Source organism: Callithrix jacchus, chromosome 20, assembly GCF_049354715.1.
Source record: "Callithrix jacchus isolate 240 chromosome 20, calJac240_pri, whole genome shotgun sequence".
NCBI classification, from domain to species: domain Eukaryota; kingdom Metazoa; phylum Chordata; class Mammalia; order Primates; family Cebidae; genus Callithrix; species Callithrix jacchus.
The window spans coordinates 4,378,483-4,400,659 of NC_133521.1; the positions used below are offsets into that span (position 1 = coordinate 4,378,483).

At 40.0% G+C, this 22,177-nt stretch overlaps 1 pseudogene; it reads left to right on the forward strand.

The window, feature by feature from the left end:
- Positions 1–16,573: 16,573 nt before the first annotated feature.
- LOC100406229 (protoheme IX farnesyltransferase, mitochondrial pseudogene) lies at positions 16,574–17,874 on the forward strand (annotated as a pseudogene).
- Positions 17,875–22,177: the final 4,303 nt, after the last annotated feature.

The window sequence follows — 22,177 nt, forward strand, 5'->3', positions numbered from 1 at the left end:
GGGCATTTGGGTTGATTCCAGGTCTTTGCTATTGTAAACAGTGCTGCAATGAACATTCGTGTACATGTGTCCTTATAGTAGAATGATTTATAGTCTTTTGGATATATACCCAGTAATGGGATTGCTAGGTCAAATGGAATTTCTATTTCTAAGGCCTTGAGGAATCGCCACATTGTCTTCCACAATGGTTGGACTAATTTACACTCCCACCAACAGTGTAAAAGTGTTCCTTTTTCTCCACATCCTCTCCAGCATCAGTTTCCTCCAGATTTTTTAATGATCGCCATTCTAACTGGTGTGAGATGGTATCTCAATGTGGTTTTGATTTGCATCTCTCTGATGACCAGTGACGATGAGCATTTTTTCATATGATTGTTGGCCTCATATATGTCTTCTTTCGTAAAGTGTCTGTTCATATCCTTTGCCCACTTTTGAATGGGCTTGTTTGTTTTTTTCCTGTAAATCTGTTTGAGTTCTTTGTAAATTCTGGATATCAGTCCTTTGTCAGATGGGTAGACTGCAATAATTTTTTCCCAATCTGTTGGTTGCCAATTCACTCTAGTGACTGTTTCTTTTGCCGTGCAGAAGCTGTGGAGTTTGATTAGGTCCCATTTGTCTATTTTGCCTTTTGTTGCCAATGCTTTTGGTGTTTTGTTCATGAAGTCCTTGCCTACTCCTATGTCCTGGATAGTTTTGCCTAGATTTCATTCTAGGATTTTTATCGTGTCAGGTCTTGTGTTTAAGTCTTTAATCCATCTGGAGTTAATTTTAGTGTAAGGTGTCAGGAAGGGGTCCAGTTTCTGCTTTCTGCACATGGCTAGCCAGTTTTCCCAACACCATTTGTTAAACAGGGAATCCTTTCCCCATTGCTTGCTTTTGTCAGGTTTATCAAAGATTGTATAGTTGTAGATATGTTGTGTTGCCTCCAGTGCCTCTGTTTTGTTCCATTGGTCTATATCTCTGTTTTGGTACCAGTACCATGCTGTTTTGATTACTGTAGCCTTGTAGTATAGTTTGAAATCCAGTAGTGTGATGCCCCCCTCTGTGTTCTTTTTGCTTAGAATTGACTTGGCTATGCGGGCTCTCTTTTGGTTCCATATGAAGTTCATGGTGGTTTTTTCCAGTTCTGTGAAGAAAGTCAATGGTAACTTGATGGGGATAGCGTTGATTCTGTAAATTACTTTGGGCAGTATAGCCATTTTCACGATATTAATTCTTCCTAACCATGAACATGGAATGTTTCTCCATCTGTTTGTGTCCTCTCTGATTTCGTTGAGCAGTGGTTTGTAGTTCTCCTTGAAGAGGTCCCTTACGTTCCTTGTGAGTTGTATTCCAAGGTATTTTATTTTTTTTGTAGCAACTGTGAATGGCAGTTCGTTCTTATTTGGCTTTCTTTAAGTCTGTTATTGGTTTAGACGAATGCTTGTGATTTCTGCACATTGATTTTATATCCTGAGACTTTGCTGAAGTTGCTTATCAGTTTCAGGAGTTTTTGGGCCGAGGCGATGGGGTCTTCTAGGTATACTATCATGTCGTCTGCAAAAAGAGACAATTTGGCTTCCACCTTTCCTATTTGAATCCACTTTATTTCTTTTTCTTGCCTGATTGCTCTGGCTAGAACTTCCAGTACTATATTGAATAGGAGGGGTGAAAGAGGGCATCCTTGTCTAGTGCCGGATTTCAAAGGGAATGCTTCCAGTTTTTGCCCATTCAGTATGATATTGGCTGTTGGTTTGTCACAAATAGCTTTTATTACTTTGGGATACGTTCCATCGATACCGAGTTTATTGAGGGTTTTTAGCATAAAGGGCTGTTGAATTTTGTCAAATGCCTTCTCTGCATCAATTGAGATAATCATGTGGTTTATGTTTTTGGTTCTGTTTATGTGGTGAATTACGTTTATAGAGTTGCGTATGTTGAACCAGCCTTGCATCCCTGGGATGAATCCTACTTGATCATGATGAGTACGTTTTTTGATTTGCTATTGCAATTGGCTTGCCAATATTTTATTGAAGATTTTTGCATCTATGTTCATCATGGATATTGGCCGAAAGTTTTCTTCTCTTGTTGGGTCTCTGCTGGGTTTTGGTATCCGGATGATGTTGGTCTTGTAAAATGATTTGGGAAGGCTTCCCTCTTTTTGGATTATTCGAAATAGTTTTAGAAGGAATGGTACCAGCTCCTCTTTGTGTGTCTGGTAGAATTCGGCTGTGAACCCGTCTAGACCTGGGCTTTTTTTGTGTGGTAGGCTCTTAATTGCTGCCTCGACTTCTGACCTTGTTATTGGTCTATTCATAGTTTCAGCTTCCTCCTGGTTTAGGCTTGGGAGGACACAGGAGTCCAGGAATTTATCCATTTCTTCCAGGTTTACTAGTTTATGTGCATAGAGTTGTTTGTAATATTCTCTGATGATGGTTTGAATTTCTGTGGAATCTGTGGTGATTTCCTCTTTATCATTTTTTATCGCATGTATTTGGTTGTTCTCTCTTTTCTTTTTAATCAATCTGGCTAGTGGTCTGTCTATTTTGTTGATCTTTTCAAAAAACCAGCTCTTGGATTTATTGATTTTTTGGAGGGTTTTTCGTGTCTCAATCTCCTTCAGTTCAGCTCTGATCTTAGTTATTTCTTGTCTTCTGCTGGGTTTTGAGTTTTCTTTATCTTGCTCCTCTAGCTCTTTCAATTTTGATGATAGGGTGTCAATTTTGGATCTCTCCATTCTCCTCATATGGGCACTTATTGCTATATACTTTCCTCTAGAGACTGCTTTAAATGTTTCCCAGAGATTCTGGCATGTTGTGTCTTCGTTCTCATTGGTTTTGAAGAACTACTTTATTTCTGTCTTTATTTCATTGTTTACCCAGTCAACATTCAAGAGCCAGTTGTTCAGTTTCCATGAAGCTGTGCGGTTCTGGGTCTGTTTCTGAATTCTGAGTTCTAACTTGATTGCACTATGGTCTGAGAGGCTGTTTGTTATGATTTCAGTTGTTTTGCATTTGCTGAGCAGTGCTTTACTTCCAATTATGTGGTCAATTTTAGAGTAGGTGAGATGTGGTGCTGAGAAGAATGTATATTCTGTGGATTTGGGGTGGAGAGTTCTGTAAATATCTATCAGGTTTCCTTGTTCCAGGTCTGAGTTCAATCCCTGGATATCCTTGTTGATTTTCTGTCTGTTTGATCAGTCTAATATTGACAGTGGAGTGTTAAAGTCTCCCACTATTATTGTGTGGGAGTCTAAGTCCTTCTGTAAGTCATTAAGAACTTACCTTATGTATCGGGGTGCTCCTGTGTTGGGTCCATATATGTTTAGGATCGTTAGCTCTTCTTGTTGTATCGATCCTTTTACCATTATGTAATGGCCTTCTTTGTCTCTTTTTATCTTTGTTGCTTTAAAGTCTATTTTATCAGAGATGAGAATTGCAACTCCTACTTTTTTTTGCTCTCCATTTGCTTGGTAAATCTTCCTCCATCCCTTTATTTTGAGCCTTTGTGTATCCTTGCATGTGAGATGGGTTTCCTGGGTACAGCACACTGATGGGTTTTGGATTTTTATTTAATTTGCCAGTCTGTGTCTTTTGATTGGTGCATTTAGTCCATTTACATTTAGGGTTAATATTGTTATGTGTGACTTTGATACTGCCATTTTGATGCTAAGTGGCTGTTTTGCCCGTTAGTTGTTGTAGATTCTTCATTATGTTGATGCTCTTTAGCATTTAGTGTGATTTTGGAATGGCTGGTACTGGTTGATCCTTTCTATGTGTAGTGCCTCTTTTAGGAGCTCTTGTAAAGCAGGCCTGGTGGTGACAAAATCTCTGAGTACTTGCTTGTTCGCAAAGGATTTTATTTTTCCTTCACTTCTGAAGCTCAGTTTGGCTGGATATGAAATTCTGGGTTGAAAGTTCTTTTCTTTAAGAATGTTGAATATTGGCCCCCACTCTCTTCTGGCTTGTAGTGTTTCTGCCGAGAGATCTGCTGTGAGTCTGATGGGCTTCCCTTTGTGGGTGACCCAACCTTTCTCTCTGGCTGCCTTTAGTATTTTCTCCTCTATTTCAACCTTGTTGAATCTGATGATTATGTGCCTTGGGGTTGCTCTTCTTGCAGAATATGTTTGTGGTGTTCTCTGTATTTCCTGCATTTGAGTGTTGGCCTGTCTTGCTAGGTGGGGGAAATTTTCCTGGATGATGTCCTGAAGAGTATTTTCCAGCTTGGATTCATTCTCTTCGTCCCCTTCTGGTACACCTATCAAACGTAGGTTAGGTCTTTTCACATAGTCCCACATTTCTTGGAGACTTTGTTCATTCCTTTTTGCGCTTTTTTCTCTGATCTTGGTTTCTCGTTTTATTTCATTGAGTTGGTCTTCGACTTCAGATATTCTTTCTTCTGCTTGGTGTATTCGGCTATTGAAACTTGTGCATGCTTCGCGAAGTTCTCATATTGTGTTTTTCAGCTCCTTTAATTCATTCATATTCCTCTCTATGTTATCCATTCTTGTTATCATTTCCTCAAATCTTTTTTCATATTTTTTTCAAGTTCCTTCGTTTCTTTTCATTGATTTAATACATGTTCTTTTAGCTCACAAAAGTTTCTCATTATCCACCTTCTGAAGTCTAATTCTGTCATTTCGTCACAGTCATTCTCCATCCAGCTCTGTTCCCTTGCTGGTGAGGAGTTTTGGTCCTTTCTAGGAGGTGAGGTGTTCTGGTTTCAGGTGTTTTCCTTCTTCTTGTGCTGGTTTCTTCCCATCTTTGTGGATTTATCCACTTGTCATCTTCGTAGTTGCTGACTTTTCGACTGGGTCTCTGAGTGGACACCCAGATTGTTGATGATGAAGTATTTCTGTTACTTGGTTTTCCTTCTACCAGTCTAGCCCCTTTGCTGTACGACTGCTGAGGTCCACTCCAGGCCCTACTTGTCTGGGGTCCACCTATAGCAGCTGCAGAACAGTGAGGGATGCTACCAGTTTCTTTTTCTGCTATCTTTGTCTCAGGATGATGCCTGCCAAATGTCAGTCTTTTGGGTATAGAGGGGTCAGGGAGCTGCTTGAGGAGACAGTCTGTACTTTATAGGAGCTCAATTGCTGAGCTGTGAGCTCTGTTGTTCATTCAGGGCTGTTAGGCTGCTATGTTTGATTCTGCTGCAACAGAGCTCATTAAAAAAACCCTTTTTTTCTCAAATGCTCTGTGTTGGGGGGTTTGGGCTTTATTTTTGGATGTCCATTGAGGTGTCCTGCCCAGCTAGGGGGCAGTCTAGTCACTGTTTGCCTGCTGAGGCTCCACCCTGCTGTTGTGTGGTTCTACCTGTTGCTGCAGGCTCTGCTTTTCTGCTGCAGTCTCTGCCACGGGCTACACCCTGCAGCGGAGTCTCTCTGTTGTAGCGGGTTGCCTCGGCAACAGCAGGCTGCGTCAGCAGTGGGCGTGTATCTCAGTAGGGGTGGGTTGCCTTGGGAATGTTGGACGCCCCTCCCCCACAGAGCATCTCAGGGACCGTCTGCACAGGGAGTGTTTGGAATCACGGTTTTGTCTGTCACACTGGGCTACCCCAAACGCTCTGTCCCTGCAATCCCCTGGGCTGGCCCACTGTCCAAGTCCCGTTCAGTCTCAAGTCCAGCCCTCTCAAGTCTCAGGTTGCCGGTTCAACAGGGCACCCGGACCAGCGCACCCTGTGGGGAGCGCTGGGTAGGGCGAGCCACCGCCACCCCGGCTGCCGGCTTCGCCAGGCAGTACCTCTGCCTGGCGTTCCGTGTCTCCTTTATACTTGGGAATTTCTCCGTCCTGTGGGCAACAAAGATCAGTCTGGAAATGCAGCTCTGACTCACCTCTGCATGGATTCAACGAGAGCTTCAATCCTGGGTTGTTCTCACAGTGCCATCTTGAGTCCTCCCCCTGAAAAATATCTTTTGAAGGCTATTGAACAAGCTTTTCAGGGCCTGTGCCCTTTGCACATTAAATATCCCATAAGGAGCCAAACCTCCTTTTCTTTTCCAGCCAGTCCAATGGAGGGGCACTCATGCTAGGGAGGAGTGGCAGTTTGACTTCACCTCAAACTGACACTTTGTACCTGTCAAGGGATTAAATATCTTCTGGTCTTTTAGACACCTTCCCAGGTTGGATAGACGCTTACTCCATGTGAATGGAAAAAGCAGTGGGGATAGTAAAGGCCCTCCTCAAGGAGGTTCTACCCCGGTATGGCATCCCAGGTCATTGCAAAGTGGTAATAGTACATCCTTCACCTCACAGGTTACTCAACTTGTTTCTCAGGCCTTGGGGATCAGTTACTTTCTACATTCCTCCAGGCATCCACAACCCACTGGAATGGTTGATAGATATGTACCAAACTCTCAAACAAACCTTGGAAAAATGCCAGGAAACCTCAAAGCCTTGACCAGAGCTACTACATGTTGCTCTACTGAGGCTGAGGAACATACCCATCTCTAGCTTACAACTCAGTTCTTTCAAGTTATGATGTGGAAAACCCTTTCTTTGCTTTCCTATTGGATACTGAAACTTGCCAACTTACTAATTATGTTACTTCCCTATCCTAGTCTCAGCTGGGGGCTCAAAAACTAGGCCAAAAGACATTTTCACACCCTGAAAATTGACTAAATTTTATACCCACCAAGTAAGTACTCAAGTTATCATCAAGACTGGGAAGGATGGCACTTCAAACTGTCTACTGAGTCTTATTTGGAGAAGTTCTTACACTGTTTTGCTCTTCCTACAGCAGTTATGATGCTGGGGATCACCATGTGGGTTCACTAAACTGTATTACTCATCTCTGGCAGAGGAAGTTGTAAAGGTCCCATCAGTCACCTGCACCATTGAGCCCCTCCAGGGTCTCAGACTCCTCTCAAGCAAAGCCAAAAGAATAAAGATAAGTAAATTAGTAATGCTTTGGCCTGTTATGCCATGAGTCATAATACTCCTTGCAGGTTTACTACTGTGAACAAACACCCCCTCCAGGAAAAGGTCTGTTCTTCCCTACCTGGATTTAAATCTCAAAGCCATAATCTAGATGGTGTTCTCTCTAATACTCACTGAGTTATCAGCTTCTTTTTCCATAATCAACATACCTCTTGATTGGACCCTAATCTGTTCTCTTTGGGACCATGCAGCCAAATGCTCTATGCTCACTAATGCTTTTAGCTAAAATCACCCTCATAGGCCCCAACAGTCCACAACCATATCAAAAAACTCTACAAGCGGCTCAACAACTACTAAAGTTCACCAAATCTTCTTACGCCTCAACTTATTGGCTATGCATGAATTCCCTCCATCCAGTGTAGGAAAAACCTACCCAGCCATGATACCATAATAGACAACTATTCAAGCCCAATTTAGCTTCACCTATCACTGGGCACTGGGCACTCTTTGCCAAATCTTCTCAGAGATGCATACGTTACCTAACAAACTGAAGGGACTTTCAGGCTCTTCTTAAGAACAGTTACACTATTTTAGGCCCCTTGTTTCCCCCCCCCCCTTTATCACCCTCATCAGCCAGGTACCCCTAGGCATCACTACTACCAGAGATTCTGGAACTTGTGTGGGTTCTCTCAATGCTGCACACTGTAACACAAACATCACCATTGTTGATACCACTCATACTTTTTTTTAGAAACTACAATCTCCGAATACCAAGTAAGGTTCTCTACCTGACCAAGCTGGTAGTGGTCATGGAAAAAGTTTCAAATCTTTAACTCCCTTAGGAGGCTCTTCTCCTTGACATTAATAGACACATGCTCTCCTGGGAAAATAAGAACCATACTCCTATTCAAACTAGTCACTCATGTCTGGCTCCCCTAGCAGCTGTGACTTTCATGATAGAATATCACATCTTGGGTAGCCAACAAGGGTATTGGTAAAGTTTAGAACTGACCTCGCCTCCTTCCATATCCATTCTTATCTATCCATGACAGAACTGTGTTTTCTAAGTGGGACACAGGCCCACCTCTGCCTCCCTGCAAACTGGACCAGAACATGCACTCTGGCTTACCTCACTGCTAGCATCTCCATAGCCCTGGGTGATGCTTTTCTGCCCTTGCTCTTATTTATAACCTCACACTGGGCCCACCAAGCAATTCCACTAATTCCCTTTCTCATTGGGCTTGGCATCACCACAGGTGCCACGATGGGGATAGCTGACATTGGCACTTACTCCTGAACCTACCACAGCCTGTCTCTGGAATTGGCTCAAGAGTTAGAAACCACTGCTTGAGCTATAACAGAGTTACAGTGGCAAGTCAGTTATCTCACAGCTATAGTTCTCAAACATGGTAAAGGTCTTGACATGCTAGCTGCCGATCATGAAGGAACTTGTCTATGCTTAGAGAGGAGTGCTGATCTGGATTAAGACATCAGGACAGGCTCAGGAGCACATTAGAGATCTCATAAACCAGGCTTCTCACCTTTGGGAAAGGACTACTGAGGGTTGGCTCTCCTGTGGTGTCATCTGGTTCTGATTCTTATGGCTCCTCCCCTTCCTGGGACCCCTGACCTCTATCTTCTTTCTTCTCCTTTCTGGGCCTCGCTTCTTGAATCTACTAAGTTTATTTCATCCCATCTAGAAGCTGTCAGACTTCAGATGGTCTTGTGACAAGGATTTCAACCTCTTTCCCATGCTTGAGGACAACCAAGTTTCTGCATGTCTCCTCTGGACACTGTGTGTGAAATGTTTTGAGAGACAACAACCACCTCTGAAGCCTTCTCATCATGATAGCAAGCAAGGGGAGGGACCTAGAAGACACTCGACACCCTTTTCAGCAGGAAGTAGCTACAGAAAAATGAACCTCCACCCCATTTCCCAAAAGATTTCTGAGTCCCAACTCCTTAGAGTAGGCAGCTCGTCAGACATTAGCAGGCAGGAGGGGAGGTGCCCATGTTGGGAGGAACAGCCCAGAACACCTCTTAAGATACCCAGTACTCACTCTATGATCATCAAAATATGGTTAAGTAGATCCTGATAAAGGAGAACAAAAGGCAAAAGCAGAATTCTTGAGAGCAACGCAGGTGCAATGAATAAAATTTGATGGCTATATGTCCTTCCTGGGTGGCAGTAATGAGCAATGTCCCCATTGGATGGATTTGTATTGATCACTGTGTTCAGTGCATGTGCATTAACCACAATAAGGGAGGATCCCACAAGCCTTGGTGAGAACTGGGCAAGGAAGGAAGCCAGACCATGGAAGATCAAATGCAGAATGTCCCAGGAATGTTTACAGCAGGATCAACCCACTCCTGTCTTGAAGTGTACTTTTACTTCCCCAGTAAAACTTTTACCTGCTTTACTAATTGGTCTTTTGGGCAAATTCTTTCTTCCAAGAAGACAAGAACACTCTGGGTAACCCAGACAGGTAACATCAACATGAGACTTCACTCATAGTAGGAGTCTGGGGATCTCAAAGTGAATCTAATAATGACAAGGTATGTCAATGATAGAATTGGTAAGGAAAAAATAGTTCAACTCTGCTTGATTCATTTTAAGAATTTATCTAAGGTTTGAACAGTTTTCAACTATTGGAAAATTACAAAATTGGGTGCAGCGGCACACGCTGTAGTCCCAGCTACTCTAGATGCTGAGGCAGGAAGATCACTTGAGCCCAGGAGTTCTAGGTTGTAGTGTGAGAAGATGGTGCCTGTGACTAGCCACTGCACTCTTGCACTGCAGCCTGGGCAACATAAAATGACCTATCTCTTGAAAAGATTACAAAAATTATAAAATATTTGTTTTAACAAAAATAAATTGTAACGAGTTTTTTGTGTCTCATTGTTATTGAAAAATTCAGTCAATGCATTTTGGCTTATAGTTTTGATGGTATTTTTATGACCTTAATGCACAGAAAAGTAATAATAGACCCATGTGAAATGAGGCCTTAACCTTATTTCTTTACCTGGGTTCATGTCCTAACACATCATTGAAGAGCAAATCTAAAGTTTTTAAGAAATCATTTCAGCCAAATAGCTTAAAAGAGAACAAATTAAATGCTTGTATTAATACAAACTTTACAAAATCCTAGGTAACTGATCTTAAAAATAATTATTTAGTTTTGTTTTATTTCTCTGCAAAAAAAAGATGAGAGTCTAAGTGCTTCAGAATCATAAAATTCTGCCACTGGGTACAAAAAGAAAATGAAAAATACTTCTGTAAATTGTTAAACATGATTAAAATATATGTGTTTAATTTTTTACCAGCAAAATCGGGTAATATATCATTTTGCAAGGTGGCAATGAAAGATGGTACAAATGCAGATGTGGTGCCAGGGAAGATTTTTGAGGCAAAAGGTGTTTATTTTTAGTATTTCTAGATAACTTGAGAAATGGTTTATTTTAAACTTAATGTAATAGGTCCAAGTAGACTTGATTCCCTTGTGAGCCATTGCTTTGCAAAATCGTGTTAGACTTTACAAGAGAGATTAAAAATGATTCTATCAAGATACAAAGATCTTAATCCATAATCACTACAAGATGTCTAGAAAGAATTTTAATACAGTTGCCATCTGCAAAATTCTTAAGTTAAAGAAGATGCCTTCTAGAGTTGTTAGAAAGTGTAAGTTGATTTCAAACAGTGATGAACTTTCTGAATGCCTCTTCTACGTTGGATTTTACTATGATATTTTCAAACAGTTAAAAGCCATTTTTTTATTCTGCAAGGAGCTAAAGGATGGCATAACAACAAGCAAGGTCAATGAAGATATCCAGGGAGTAATGTATAAATATTATATACATCCAGTGTTGTTAGACTGTTTTTCGCAAATGGCATTTGTCATGGCCACAAGATGCAGAAAGATGGAGAAAGCTATTTTTCCACCAAAGGGGAAAATTGATCTAGAGTAGCATATTGATAGTTTTAAGTAATTTGGAGAGGGAAATGAATATATACATAAAGGTCATCAAATCTGTCTGCAGAAAACCACTTTGAAATGTGTGTGTTTTTTACAAACAAATATGGCTCCATTTTATCAACATCTGAACAGATGTGTTCATGTATAGTAAACAAGCATACCTAAAGATAACTTGCTTCTACGAAACGTGGAAAGAAATATCACAATTCAGGTGCTTGGAAACCCTGACAAAGTGCTTCTATGAATAGTTTTAATAACACATCTAAAATAGCTAAATATTTGCCTTACAATTCTAAGTATATTGGGTTTCAGGAATGAGAAATAAGTCCACATTCTGAGATGAGAGTGGATGATAAGATGATAATAGAAATCAAGGACTTTCATTATGTTTTATTCTTGTGGATAATTCAGAAAGGAAATGAAGAGATCCCAGGAACACCTATTCATGAAGCATTTTAAAAAGTTTATTTTGGCCTTGAGGTATTTTCATGAGATATTTTTCAACTTATTTGGGCCTTGAAGCATGTCAACTTATTTTGGCTATGAGGATTCTTCAACTTATTTTGGCCTTAAAAGACCAAAATGTTGATTATTCTGTGACAGTGCTCACTTACAGAACAATAAGAACTGTGGGTTACTTCAATCTAGGATTTGTTCTCTCTGTCATGACAAGAGCCTTTTTGATGGAAGTGCCTTGCGTCATATTTCAGATGATAGATACATGTGATATAATCCCACAAAATGCCACAGGCTTAGCAGAAGCTATTATGAAAAGTAAGGGGAAGAATGATCCAGAATTCTATATTGACTGTCAGGGGACAATAGTCATTTCTGCAATCGGGCATATGTCCTTTGAAAGGGTTTATAATAGCAAACCTCACAAGGGCAACCAGAACTCTGAGGTGTTCACTCTACACACCTCAGACCCCTACAATGTAGTAAAGGTGACAGCCAAAATAGAAAGTCACAAACTCACACTGTTCAATGACCAATTTTTGGAAGTTGAGACTGATAAAATATGTATTTACCCAGAAGATTATTTTCCTGTTAGCACCTCTGGGTGTAATTTTGACAATAATTTGTATTGGGCTGATGACACAAGGGGGAAACATAAACTGCAGGCACTGGACTTCAGCAGTACAGGAGCAGCCGTGTGCAAGGCCATTCAAGAGGGAAAGGCTGGTGATCACATTGCCACATGTGTTTGTGCATGGTGTGGTGAAAGGTCTTAACCCCTGACATCATGTGCTTTGACAGCAAGATGGTTCTGGTATTTAGAAATGGGCCTTGTGCATCATATGCTTCATAAGAGCTTGGAAGATTCTCACCCAAGTATTGCAAAATGCCAAACATCTCTGCATGCTTGCCATGTTCTCCCCAAAGTAAAAATTCATTCTAGGTGAAATTCTGGCCTTGGATGCCGAGTAAATAATCTGGATTGTCAAGTGCCCTTCACTCTTTCTGGGTCTATGGCAAAAAGGAGACACTGAAAGGCATTAAATTTACTGCCACCTTTAGAAGAACTTATCAAAGAAACACTCTGACTCTCCCCATCTGACTGTTGTAGTCATATGCCGCCAACACCAACCTGAATTTTTATAGCAATTATTACATAGTGATCACAATCACATTCAAGTCCACATTCTAAGTCTTAGCCAGGTTTTACAGAAACGCTGATGATGTTCTGTAGACCTGTTAGTGGCTACAATCAATGACTTTGGAAGATAAATTTGGCTTGCTCACTGTTTCAACAGAATATACTGGTGAATCCTGCTCTGTCAGTGTATCTCACATGTGTGTCTGTCCCTCTTGTTGTGTTAGAATTCAGTGTTCCAGAATGTTAACTTCTACAAATACCTGTATATAGAGCAAAAGAGAAGCTCTTCAAGGCAAATACAGTGTATGTTGTATAAGGGGAGCTCTCTAGCCTTGACTTTGAAACTGTGATGTTTATCGTACAGAAATAAAATGTTCCTTTTTTATATTTTATTTTTAATTTTTGTGAATACAAAGTATTTGTGGGTTACATGAGATGGCTTGATATAGGCATGCAATGTGAAATAAGCACATACCCTCAATCATTTATTCTTTGAATTGCAAATAATCTAATTACACTTTTTATATTCTTTTCAAATATATGATTAAGTTATTATTGACATTAGTGACCTAGTTGTGCTAGCAAATATTAGGTTTTAGTCATTCTTTCTATTTTTTTGGTAGCTGATAACAATTCCCACCTCCTCCCACTCTGTCAGTACCCTTCCCAACTCTGGTAATCATCCTTCTACTCTCTATGTCCATGAGTTCAATTGTTTTGATTTATAAATTTCAGAAATAAGTTAGAACATGTGATGTTGGTCTTTGTGCCTGGCTTATTTCACTTAATGATGTTCAGTTCCACATATCTAGTTGCAAATGACTGGCTTTCATTTTCTATGGCTAAATAGTACTCCATTGTATATCTGTATCATATTTTCTTTCTTTTCTTTTTTTATTATTATACTTTAAGTTCTGGGGTACATGTGCAGAATGTGAAGATTTGTTACATAGGTATACACGTGTCATGGTGGTTTGCTGCATCCATCACCCCATCATCCGCATTAGGTATTTCTCCTAATGCTGTCCCTCCCTTTCTGCCACCCGCTGCTATCCCTCCACTAGCCCCCCCGACCCCCCAACAGGTCCTGGTGTGTGATGTTCCCCTCTGTATGTCCATGTGTTTTCCCTCTTATGAGTGAGAACAAGCATGTACCACATTTTCTTTATCTATTCATCTGTTGATGGACACTTAGGTTGCTTCCAAATCTTAGTTATTGTAAACAGTGCTACAACAAACACAAAAGTGCAGATATCTCTTTAATGAACTGATTTCCTTTCTTTTAGGTATACATGAAGCAGTGAGATTGCTTGATGATATGGTTGATATGGTAGATCAATGTTCAGATTTTTTGAACGACCTTTAAACTGTTCAAGGAGATGGGCCTTTTGTGATTATTTCATTGAGATATCCACCCTATGAGTATTTGAAAGGAATGCAAGTTGCTGGAAAATGAGAATGAAGAATGCAAAGTAATCAGGCTACAGTGTCATGTCACTTTTCATTCTGAGGTGAAAAAGGGAGTGTGTTTAATAGAAAATATCTTTCCAAGTGAGACTCTGTCTCAAACAAAAAAAAAAAAGAAAAGAAAAGAAAGAAAGAAAGAAAAAGAAAATATCTTTCCAGGGTAAAATTTTAGGTGTATTGTTTTAGTGTCACAGTCTTGGATGATGGGCCCCTGGAAGCTCTCAACATCTCTTCTTGAGTGGAAAGAGTGTTAAGCCCCAAATCAGATGGAGTAGTACATTTTCATCTTTTGACAAGAGGGCAGCAACTTGATTACTTTGAGTGGTATTCAACAGTCTCTGCTTTAATTGAAAATGCAACGCAAGCCAACTATGCTGCTGCTAACTCCTTGCTGGACCTGTTCTGCTACCATCACAGAAACTGTGGTCTCACTGGACAATCGATTAACTAGGGAGCCTTGAATCTTGGATGACTGCTGAAAAAACATTATCTTCAAAGCATTTTAGCCGCCAGAGGAATACTAACTTTTCACATATCCCACATCCATCAATATCTTGAATCATGCTTGATTCTGAATAATTCTTAGCAAGCCATGTTAAGTGGGCTATCTGGTCTTGGATTTGAAATGGTGTTGTTTATTATACAAAAAGGAGATTGTCCTGTTGTAATTATTTTATTGAGAAAGTCAACATCCGAACACTTAAAAAATGCAAGTTGCTGGAAAATCAGAATGAAGAATGCAGAATGATCAGACTACAATGTACCATCAAATTTGATTTCAAGAAATTACAGGAAAACTTTCCCCAAGTTCCATCTAAAAGAATTTAGTTCTACAAAGAATTCCAAGATAAATTCGATTTTCTTTCCTTTTTTTTTTTTTTTTCTCAGATGGAGTTTTGCTCTTGTTACCCAGGCTGGAGTGCAATGGCGCGATCTCAGCTCACCACAACCTCCACCTCCTGGGTTCAGGCAATTCTCCTGCCTCAGCCTCCTGAGTAGCTGGAATTAAAGGCATGTGCCACCATGCCCAGCTAATTTTTTTTTTTTTTTTTAGTAGAGACGGGATTTCACCAGTTGACCAGGATGGTCTCGATCTCTTGACCTCGTGATCCACCCCCATCGGCCTCCCAAAGTTCTGGGATTACAGGCATGAGCCACCACGCCCGGCCAATAAATTCAATTTTCTAATTTTCTAGAAGAGTTTTAAATGGTTTTTACTCATTCTTCATCTCAAGTATCAACAGATGAGTTATTTTGCCAGATAATTCATGACTATGAAACTCAAAAATATTCCAGTATCCACATTGCTTACATCATTAGGCATAGATTCAATGTTAGCTATGACAATTGAAGATAAGCTCTTTTGTGATTTAAAGGTGTAAATGCCTCTTAGCAAACTGCTTGATCCAGATGCAGCTGTGCAAATTCTAAAATGATTTCTGGAAGATCAACTGACTTCAGAGAGGAGAGGAGTGGCCACAATCCACCTGAAATTAAAAAAAAAAAAACAAAAAAACTATGCAGCTTGCCAAATTAGAATGAAAACAGAGGTACAAGATTATAAACAGAATGCATCAAACTTGTCTTAAGTTTACCTAAAATTTACTTTCGTCAGGCAACTTCGATCAACATTAAATTGACATCCTAAACTAACAAGGCTTTAGAATTTTTCCATGTTAGTAAACATTCCCTATATTATTAATTTTATTATCCAAGGCTAATTCTGAAATGTTTAGTAAAATTTAAAAATCAGTCTTCTGGCGATCATTAAAAAATCTGGAGACAACAGATGCTGGAGAGGATGTGGAGAAAAAGGAACACTTTTACACTGTTGGTGGGAGTGTAAATTAGTTCAACCATTGTGGAAGACAGTGTGGCGATTCCTCAAGGCCTTAGAAATAGAAATTCCATTTGACCCAGCAATCCCATTACTGGGTATATATCCAAAAGACTATAAATCGTTCTACTATAAGGACACATGTACACGAATGTTCATTGCAGCACTGTTTACAATAGCAAAGACCTGGAATCAACCCAAATGCCCATTGATAATAGACTGGATTGGAAAAATGTGGCACATGTACACCATGGAATATTATGCAGCAATCAGAAATGATGAGTTTGTGTCGTTTGTAGGGACATGGATGAATCTGGAGAACGTCATCCTCAGCAAACTGACACAGGAACAGAAAATGAAACACCGCATATTCTCACTCATAGGTGGGTGATGAAAAATGAGAACACATGGACACAGAAAGGGGAGTACTAAACACTGGGGTCTACTGGGGGGAAAAGGGGAGGGCCAGTGGGAGGGGGAGGTGGGGAGGGATAGCCTGGGGAGAAATGCCAAATGTGGGTGAAGGGGAGAAGGAAAGAAAAGCACACTGCCATGTGTGTTCCTACGCAACTGTCTTGCATGCTCTGCTCATGTACCCCAAAACCTAAAATCCAATAAAAAATTTAAAAAAAAAATCAGTCTTCATTGATCAAACAAAGGAAGTTTGTTAAATTTAGTACTTTCCTAATTAAATTGGTCATTGTTGGTCTTTTTGTTTGGGACTTCTGCAAAACTCCACTGAAAATAAATTAGTAGAGCCGGTGAGGAGAGAGGACATGGGGATCCTGGGGAGCAGCCAGACTGGTGAATTCTGGCCGCTTCTCCGCACATTCTCCTCACGCCTCCTGACAGGTTGCGTAGGAGGATGTGTCTGGTATCTTGAAAGAATAATAATACAGGTATCCCCTCACAAGTTCTTGCATCTTGTCAGGAATGTCAATGAGCAGTGGATTACATTTCAGCACTTTAGCTTCCTCAGACGCATGTATGTCACACGGCTGAACAGAAGTCACAACCAGCAAGTAAAACCCAAGCCAGAACACGTAGCATCTACTTTCCTTGAAAAAACATCTTCAGGTCAAGCCAAAGCAGAAATATATGAGACGAGACCTCTTTTACCACCCAGCCTTTCTTTGTCCAGAAAACCAAATGAAAAGGAATTGATAGAACTAGAGCTGGCCTCAGAAATTGAAGACCCAATAGATGTAGGGAAAGAGACAAAAGACGAAAAGCAGTGAAAAGAGATGAAGATGCAAGTGAGTGATTTGCCAGGAATTTTGGCTCAACTATCCAAAATCAAAGTCACAGAGCTGGTAGTAAGTACCACTTCAGCTGGATTTGTATTGGCTTTAGGCCCTTTTGACTTGCCCTGTTTCCTGCTTACTTCTATTGGGACAGGCCTCACATCCTGCGCTACCAACTCCATCAGTCGGTTTTTTGAGGTACCATTTGACTCAAACATGAATAGGACAAAGAACAGACCTCCGGTTCGTGGAGAGATCAGCCCATTGTTAGCTGTGTCTTTTGCCACTTGATGTGCTGTTCCCGGGGTTGCCATTCTGACCTGGCGCGTGAATCCACTCACAGAAGCTCTGGGGCTCTTCAACATTTTCCTGTATACCTGCTGCTACACACCACTGAAGAGGATCAGCATTGCTAACACATGGGTCGGAGCCGTGGTTGGGGCCATCCCGCCTGTCATGGGCCGGACAGTGGCCACGAGCACCCTCGATGTTGGCACGTTACTCCTGGGAGGAATCCTCTACTCCTGGCAGTTTCCTCATTTAAACGCCCTGAGCTGGGGCCTCCGTGAAGACTACTCTCGGGGCGGCTACTGCATGACGTCGGTCACCCACCCGGGCCTGTGCCAGCGCGTGGTGCTGTGCCACTGCCTGGCCCTGCTGGCGCTATCCATGGCAGCCCCCGTCCTGGAAATCACCACTTGGACTTTCGCCGTCATTGCCCTCCCCATCAATGCCTACATCTCCTACCTCTGCTTCCACTTCTACGTGAACGCAGACCGCAGGAGCTGGCGGAGACTGTTCTTCTGCAGCCTGTGGCACCTGACGCTGCTGTTACTGCTCATGCTTACCTGCAAGCAGCGGTGCGGGGCGGGGCGGGGGCCCCCTCCCAGCTGAGCACGTGGGGACGCCCACAGCTCCTTTCCCTCTGCTGCCAGGCGAGCGTGCTGTGTTAATTCTGGATCACGAGAAGACAAATTGCTGGGTTTAGAACAAAATTACAAACGAATTTGGTGCTCTATGATCACTTGACAAGTTTTTAAAGAATAAAAGCCAAAAAACTCCCCAAATTAAAAAAAAAAAAGAAATTAGTAGAAATTATTCCTAAAAACCAAAACCTGAAGAATTTAGTCAATTGTTTTCACAAAGAAAAGAAGGAAATTTGCTTAATTAGGAGAGCGGATCATCCCTATTATTTTTGTTGTTCTTGATTAGTGTTCTGAGACAGATATGATGGCAAGTAATTACACAATTAAAATAAATATATAGATTTTTATTTTATTATTCATTTATTTATTTGAGAAACAGTCTCACTCTTTCATCCAGGCTGGAGTGCAGTGGCACGGTATCAGCTCCCTACAAACTCTGCCTCCAGGGTTCAAGCGATTCTCCTGCCTTAGCATCCTATATAGCTGGAATTACAGGCATGCACCACCATACCAGGATTATTTTTATATTTTTAGTAGACAGGGGTTCACCATGTTGGCCAGGCTGATCTCAAACTCCTGACCTCAAGTGATCCTCCTGCCTCAGCCTCCCAACATGTGGGGATTACAGGCATGAGCCACCATGGTGGGCCAAGACTTTTTTAAATAAGGGGAAAAAATAGTTAATGCAAAGCCCTTGAAATCATTATGGCCTAATTCTAAAGTTCTTTACTACTATGCTATAACTCAACATCAGTTAAGGGCTCACTCTGGAACAGGTGCTACATTACATTTAAGCAAATGTCAAAAGATCCCTGTGTGATAACAGGCTTCAGTGTTGAAGTTTGTGTGCGTGTACTAGTCTTGAAGTTTCTGGTGTCCACTAATCCAGTATTAGTCTAGACACCCACAAATCTAGTTAGACTTCAGAGTAGAACTGAGAGTAATCCTTACCACAGGAGACTGCGGTGTGGCGTCTATTGGGAAATTATTTTCCTTGATTGTTCTTTGCCTTCTATGAGTTCTTCAATGTAGAGAATATTTTTACATTGTTATATGGTTAAACTGATTAGTCTTTCTCTTACACTTCTCCCTCTGTGATCTTACTTAGGTTTCTCCTACCCATACTATTATACACCTATTTACAATATTTTTTCTTATACTGTTTTTTGACTCATTTTATTTTCAGCTATTTTAGTATAACAAAAATGGTATCAATTAATTGCGAAAATACTAAAGTGACATATAAATTTCTGAAGTGCGTATTTTGAGTTTACCAAGGAGATGGAGGGAATGCCGTGTTATGTTTTTACATACATTTTTGCTGTTACATAGATGAAGCATCTTCTCACTTGTTAATACATGATGTATACTATTTCTTCTGTGCATTTTCTCTTTAAATTCTTCACTCATTTTCCACTGGGGTTTGCAAGGTTCAAATTATTTGAATAACCTCTAAATATTCTGAATGCTCCCTTTATGTTATATATACCATGTAAATATTTTCTTCGAGTCTGTTATTTGTCTTTTAACCTTATCAATAGTTTGCTAAAATGGTTTTTTTTAGGTAGTAAAATTTGTCCATCTTTTACTTCGTGATATTTGTATTTCATGTTATGAATCAAAGGCATGACTATTTTTCAAATTTAGTTTTTTGCAGTACTGATTTTATTTTTTATCTCAGTCTTTATGTTATTTGAAATTCATTAGTGTTTGTTTTTTCACACTTCAAATAATACCCAAATTTCTCAAAGCAATTCTTTTCTCTACTGATTTCAAATGCTACATTTGTCATCTCTGGAATTCCTATATATTTCATGTCTGACTGCCACACTACTGCTGTGGATGTGTTTTGTACCAGCACAGTACTGAAGGGTTGTCAAATGATCTGGTATCTGGTAAAAGTGGACTTCCACTCACTGTTGCTTTCTTTTTTCCAGAGAATAAAGAAGTGATTTTTATATCGGTTCTCATTTTTGTATTAACTTTGAAGTAGTTTGCCCAATCACATGCCAATTACCATCTGTTGAAATTTCAGTGTTTTTAGATGTGAATTTTAGGAGAAAAACCATCTTTTTTTTTTAGCACTTCAGATTTTTATTGTCTTTCTTTCAATTCAAAATATATTCTAAATTTCATTTCGATCGTTGTTTCTTTATGAATTATTTAGAAGTCTGATATTTGATTTCCAAACACTTGTGGTTTACTAAGTATCTTAATAATATTGACTTTTTTTCTGTTTCAATTTTTATTTTAGTTTCAGGGGGCACATGTGCAACTTTGTTATGTAGGTAAATTGCCTGTTGCTGGGGTTTGGTGGCAAAACAATTTAGTCACTGACGTAGTGAGCATAGTACCTGATAGGTATAGGTAGTTTTTCAATCCTCACCCCTTTCCACCCTCTCCTCTCACACAGGCACCATGTGTGGTATCTATTGGTCCCTTTTTTGCCCATGTGTAGTCAGTGTTTAGCTCTTACAGGTGATAATATGTGGTTTTTGTTGCCTCATCCTGTGTTAATTTGCTTTGTTAATTTGGTAGATGTAGCCTCCAGCTACATCCATTTTGCTGCAAAAGCCATAATTTCATTCTTTTTTGTGGCGCATAGTGTTTCATTGTGTATGTACTACACGTCTTTATCTAGTCCACCATTGATGCGCCTCTGGGTTGATTCCATGTCTTTTCTATTGTGAACAGTGCTGTGATAAACATACAAGGACATATGTCATTTTGGTAGAATGATTTCTGTTCCTTTGTATATAAACCCAGTAATGAGATAGCTGTGTCAAATGGTAGTTCTGTTTAAGTGCTTTGAGAAATCTTCAAACTGCTTTCTACCATGACCAAATTGATTTACATTCTTAGCAGCAGTGTGTAAGTTTTCTCTTTTCTGTAACCCCACCAACATCTGTTATTTTCTGACTTTTTATTACTAGCCATTCTGATTGGTGTGAGATGGTGCCTCATTGTGGTTTGATTTGCATTTCTCTAATAGTGATTTGAGAAGTTGAGTATTTATTCATATGCTTGTTGGCTGCATGAATGTCTTTCTTCTTTTTAGCTGGAACACTCACTTTATTGTTAACTGATGGAAATTTATCAGTACTTAAGGTGCTGAAATACTGAGGTACTGGTCAGGAACCCTGTTAGTTGACTAGTTGCATCATACCCTACTGGATAAGTCACAGGAAGATTTTATTATACCTTTTGTCATTTTGCCTAAGTCATTAATGACAGCTTTAGTCGATAGATACAAAGTGTGTAAGGATAGCAGGAGATCCAGCTCCTTGGTCTGCTGTATTCCTAAATAAAAAAGTTTGGAAAGCTGATTAAGGCATTTCATTAATTAAGCCTTGAAACCAAATATATGCCAAGGTTCCTGCTTGACATGTGTTCCTCAAAAGACATTATCTCAACATATAAAAAGCTAAGAAAGCCACATTTAGGGGAAAATATCATCTACACAGTATATTAGCTCTTCAACATGACAGAGAAAAAGCAAAGATTGGGTCTTCTCTTCACATACTTTGACAAAATACCGTATAGTCTGGCCAAAAGATGTAAGTGTCTTGATAATTTGCTCTTTTAAACCTTGCTAATAGAGATAAATAAATGCCCATCACATACACATTAACTAATCTAAACAGATGAATCACACAGGTCACTTTTCAGAACCTACTTTAATATGTAAACAGAGTCACTGCAGATCAATACAAAGCTCACCCTTTTCCAGAAAAGTAGATCTATGTAATACTTCTAGGATTTGACATCATTGGGAAGACACATGCAGTTTAAGAAATGAACTGTTAAAGCCACAATAGCTAGCATAGTACTATGTCATATCACCAAGTGCCTTTTTAATTAGTTTCATATTCCTAGGCTTTCCTTTTGTTTCTGCAGTACTTAATAGGAGAACTGAAGCAGAATCCAACGAGAAAGTTCTAGTCAACTGAAAGACTTTAAATCAGAAAGTTTCTTGCTGTCACTGGATAAGCAAGTAAGGGATCAACCACAGAAACTAGACATCCAAGTTATCCTCTCCTGAAACAGTCCCACAATCTACTATGGAAATCGAGAATCCTATAACAAGGATAAGAAAAATGTTTACAGTCTATCCCATTATCCAAAATTCTCTCAGAAGCTTAAACCAGATATAAACAATTTTTTGAAAACCAGAGACATCACTTCTGCTAAATGACTACTAATCAGTTTTTCCTCAAATTTGCACACAGTACCTTATATAGACAAGTATTTATACTTATCGAATGGCATTTTATA